Genomic DNA, 4,572 nt, shown 5'->3' with positions numbered 1-4,572 from the left:
ACCTTAACACCCTTAAACTTACCCATACCTCTAACCCTCTCCCTAACCTTACCTCTATCCCACCTCAATAGCAGCAAAAGTGTTTTACAATACAATATGAACACAATAAGTGCATTGTACTTATTTTTTTATTATTTTTTTTTATGTAAGTACATAATAGTTAAGGCCACCTAATATAAAGTGGGACCCCAACTCCTGACTCACTACAGTGATTTTGACAGAACAAGATGGTTTTATACTGCCAAGGGCATGGTAGCTCATACCAAGGGGTGTGGTGAGCTGGACACTGCTAACATCACCTGCCACCGCTTACGTCACTTGCCACCGCAACGTCCAATAGGAAAAATCAACTGCAGTAGCCACCGTTCAACCTGAAGAGGGCAGCACTCAGACGTTTTTACACCATATATTGTAGAATTAAAACACTTTATACTCAAATGTCAAAAAATTTACTCGAATCAATGAACGGCACTAATAAAGCCCCATTCTCAGAGATCATTAACTAAAAAAAGTTGGTTTAGGGTTTAGTTACTCTTTAAAAGCCCAACGCGCCTCTTCTAGAGAGACTGGTCTCCTCCCTGGGGATCCACACTGGTGTCCTCGTGGGTCCAGGAAGGGTGCGTTGAGGGACTCCCCTGTCACCAGAGGCATGAGCCGCCGGATCTGCGGTCCGGACGAGAACCACACTCGTTTACGCGGCCAACGGGCCGTCCATCCACTGCAAGCGCCGCAGCCAACGAGCAGGATCCCCCTTACCTGTACCCTTCCTTCATGAACACTGCCCGACCCACACTAACCCCGCAGCACAACGAGGACACCAGAATCCCTGTTTATTTTAGACACTCTCCCCCTTTGGCCACGTCAATCCCCTATTTTATTTTCTGTTAGGTTTTTTTTTTTTTTTTTTTTTTTTTTTTCTGATTATACTCGAGTTTGTATTTTAAATATATAGATTTAAACAGTGGATGTCATGAACAGATTTATTCAAATTTAGCCCTGTATTAAATATTGAAGTAAAAATATAATTCATATCCAATAGAATGCATACAGTTAGCAAAATACTACTTTCTAGAGTTTACATGAGTGATTACATGAGACGAGACATAATTTGGTAAGATGTAATGTTTCTTTCAAAATACATCCTGATGTTCATATTGTTCATTCCTTGCAGTAATTGGTAAAGAAGAAGAGCTTGCTTATCGGTTAACATGCACTCAGCACTCTGGCTTGTACTGACTGAGGGGGTTACAGTGATCTTTCACGCTACATTAAAGAGCTCTATTGTTTGAGATGTAATTGACTAAACTTTAAAGCTGAGTCTTTGTTTCATATCTAAAGTAATAAAGTACAAAGCTTAATGGGAATATTTTATCCCAATAATCGATCTAGCATAAACCAATCCTAGGGATTAAAGAATCAATACTAGTTAATCAAAAGAAGAATCCATTAAAACTGAGACATCAATATTTTCAACCCTGCCTATTGTGCACTTAATTTATGCCTTCAACAAAACTGCATATTACCCCATTATGTCATGTTATCTGTGAATTTAGTAAATTCTTTATACTTGAGCTATGTCAAGTTGGAAGTCATGGCACATCATTGGCACTTATCATTCCTTCACTTAGAGAGAGATAGAGTGAAGACTAGAATGTGTTAGAGTGACTTTTTTGATAAATTCACTGTATGAGTGAAACCTGATGGGGAAGGCACTCTATCATTGAGAAAGGCTCTGGCTATTCTGCCTTCAGCGTTTCTCACCTTAATGTATTGTGGGAATGGTGCTAATAATGTTTTTTGAGGTATGTTTGTTTTGGGAAAATGGGATATCAGTTTGATGTGGGATTTTAGTGCTGACATCTGGTTTAAGGAAGTTTTATGATGAACATTATCCACAGACAAGGTAATGTGTAAAAAAAAAAAAAAAAAAAGTGCCTGCTCTTAAGGCTTCTTGTGTTAATTGGCCATTCTTTTTCATAATCACACAGTTCACTCAATTCTGTCAAGTACTTTATGCTGATTTTCTATTAGAAAATAATACTCTCACAGTCCTCTCAGCCATGAAGTGACAGCAGATCACTTTTATTTGAAGTAGGAAGGATGCTATGCAATATAAAATGGTCATATATCAGGTTTCCTAACAATCTGTGAGAGTAAATAATATTATAAATGAGTAAAAAAAATAATGGATATGAAAAATATTTATTTTTGGGTTAACTATTCCTTGATTGATCGGTTCATAAGATTCGTTCAAAATGCAGACCCATTAATAAAAAAATCATCACAGTGAGTCACTTGGAGGTGCACAACAGTTCTACTGTTGCTTTATAGGTAATATTTTCCTTGGCAAAATTGAGAAAAAACAGACAATATTGTAGCCGATATATAATATATCCAAGGTTCTGATCGTTAACAAAAACGAAAGAAAAAACTAAAACTAGGTGGGAAAAAACATTGTTAACTGAAAAAAAAAAAAAAAAAATCATTTTTATTTTTATCATTTTTTTAAAACGCTATTTAAAACATGTATTCGTTCAACTGCATTTCCTTTCCCTGCTCTCTATCTCTCTCTTTGTCACTCATGCATCTCTCACATGCGCGCGCACACACACAGCCCCTCTACTCTGTGCACACCATGAGAATGAGTGTTCGTTCGACGTTAAAAGCAAGTTCGCGAAAGGTTGGTATCTCACACCTTTACACAATCACACGTTAAAAAGTGGTATAAAGATATTTTAAATTCTGTATATAATTTTGTCAGTGTGTTATTGTCGACCCGAGAAGCGATTGAGCCTCCTTTAGAAAGTTAACTAGTTGCAAGTTTGAGGTAAAATGCACTTTTCGGTTGTGGCTGTCAATTTAAAAACGCCACGTAAGTGTCACATCCACACAAGGAGAGGAGAAGACGGGTAAGTACTTTCGTGAAGTTTTATTAACATTGGATTTCAACAGAGCAGGTAAGTGTGGTCACAGACGGTGAATCTTCAAGCACTGATCAATAGGTGAGTTCAAGCACAAAGCTAGGCCTGACAACAAAGAGTCACTTCCCTTAATCGCTGTAACTGAATCTCCACAGAGTCACAATACGGTCCACAAGAAGCAGGCAGAAGATCCACAAAGAGCGTCCATGTAAGCTTGATTCCAGCCGGTGAGTGAATGAGTGAGGTGAGTATTTAAAGGTGTGGTGATTGCTGGTGCAGGTGCAGGTAATCAGTATTCAGGTGACGGTTCACGTGAGCGGTGCATGGGAGATTGAGTGGATGGTGACTGGCAATGGTGACTGGGGCTAAGGGAACGAGCTGAGGGTGTGACACTACCCCCCGCCCCACGGGTGACTCCAGGCATCCTAGAGCGGCGACGGGGACGACCACGACCTCTGGGAGCCGGGCGGTCCGGGTGTTGTCGGTGGAAATCTTCGAGGAGAGCCGGATCCAGGATGTCATTGCGTGGTATCCACGACCTCTCCTCGGGACCGAACCCCTCCCAATCTATGAGGTATTCCAGGTGGCCGTTCCGCCGCCGGGAGTCGAGGATCTCTTGGACCTGGTAGATGTTGTCTCCGAGGATTTCGGGTTGGTCTGGAGGGGGAGGCGGTTCTGGTTCTGTGGAGGAAGGAGAAACTGGATCAGTGTGACGTTTTAGCAGTGAGACGTGAAACGTGGGTGAGATCCGGTAGTGTGGTGGTAGGTCCAGGCGGTAGGTGACGGGATTTATCTGAGAGTGGATGGTGAACGGCCCTATGTAGCGGGGACTCAGCTTTTTGCAGGGCAGTCGGAGGCGGATATCCCGAGTGGAGAGCCAAACCTTGTCTCCAGGTAGATAGACGGGATTAGGCGATCTGCGTCGGTTAGCGGTCTCTGTATGTCTCCGAACTGCCCGCTGGAGATGGACGTGAGCTGAGTCCCACACCCTCTCGCTCTCCTGGAACCAGTGATCTACCGCGGGCACTTCAGAGACTTCTCCTGACCAGGGAAACAGCGGTGGCTGATAGCCCAAAACACATTGAAAAGGGGTTAAGCCTGTAGTGGTTTGGCGAAGGGAGTTTTGGGCATACTCAGCCCACGGCAGATACCGGCTCCAGGTATCCTGGTGTTGGGAGCAGTAAGTACGGAGGTACCGTGAGATCTCTTGAATCTTCCGCTCGGTCTGGCCGTTGGTCTGAGGGTGATATCCAGAAGATAAACTGACGGATGTTCCGAGGAGTTGGAAGAACGCTCGCCAGACCCTGGAGACAAACTGAGGTCCTCTGTCCGAGACAATGTCCTCTGGAGTGCCATAATTCCGGAACACGTTGGTGAAGAGGGCTTCGGCGGTCTCGAATGCTGTGGGAAGACCCTTTAATGGGATTAGTTTGCAGAATTTAGAAAAACGATCAACAACAACTAGAATGGTAGTGTACCCCCCTGAGGGGGGAAGGTCAGTGGCGAAATCCACCCCTAGATGGGTCCAGGGTCGGCGAGGAATGGGTAGTGGTTGTAATTTTCCCACGGGAAGTTGACGAGGTGTGGTGGTAACGGCGCAGACCGAGCATCCGAGGATGTACCGGGTAACGTCACGAGCCATGTTAGGCCA

Source organism: Carassius auratus, chromosome 32, assembly GCF_003368295.1.
Source record: "Carassius auratus strain Wakin chromosome 32, ASM336829v1, whole genome shotgun sequence".
NCBI classification, from domain to species: domain Eukaryota; kingdom Metazoa; phylum Chordata; class Actinopteri; order Cypriniformes; family Cyprinidae; genus Carassius; species Carassius auratus.
The sequence above is the reverse complement of the archived record's forward strand: the minus strand, read 5'-3'. Positions refer to the sequence as shown.